Source organism: Brassica oleracea, chromosome C3 (genome assembly GCF_000695525.1).
Source record: "Brassica oleracea var. oleracea cultivar TO1000 chromosome C3, BOL, whole genome shotgun sequence".
In the NCBI taxonomy this organism is placed as follows: Eukaryota; Viridiplantae; Streptophyta; class Magnoliopsida; order Brassicales; family Brassicaceae; genus Brassica; species Brassica oleracea.
The window spans coordinates 30,659,184-30,659,828 of NC_027750.1; positions in this window are offsets into that span (position 1 = coordinate 30,659,184).

Here is a 645-nt window from a genome sequence, read left to right on the forward strand (position 1 = left end):
AAGTTCTTTAGGAAGCCTTCTCACCATCTTGTTAAAACCTATCAGCTGCTCTTCACTAATGGGATCCATCAGATGTCTAGGTGGAATTGGATAGGGAACCTTGGGAACATAGACTCGAGATGGTGGAGTCTCAGCAGGTTCGCTAGGAGCAGTCACTCCAGAGCTAGCAGACTGCTCTGCTCTCTCTTTTACGACTGGAGCAGTCTCAGCGAACGACTACTCTATTGCATTACAGTGCTCAGTCCTAGGATTTTTATCAGTTCTTTCAGGGAGCGTCTCTTGTTGCCTCTTGACACTCTCAACTGGTTTGAGCAAGTTGAACATCAATCCTCTTTATGTGGTTGCTCACAGTATCATACTTTGTATTCAGTTTAGTGAACATATTGTCCATCTTAGTGTTGATGTCTGTAGAAACCTGATTCAATGCCTTCCCATGAATCTGCATACCCTGCAACAGCTGTTGCATCATCATACCCAGACCCTTCAGCTCATCTAGTTGACTGTTCCCGTTAGCTGGAACAGCTTGCTGATTGCTTTGTGGTTGTCGCTTGTTCTGGTTCTGAATATGCCCGGCCGTAGTTTGCTCCATGTTGAAGACGTGCCCTTGGTTGTTTTTCAGTAGCTGATCAACCTTGGCAGTCAGCT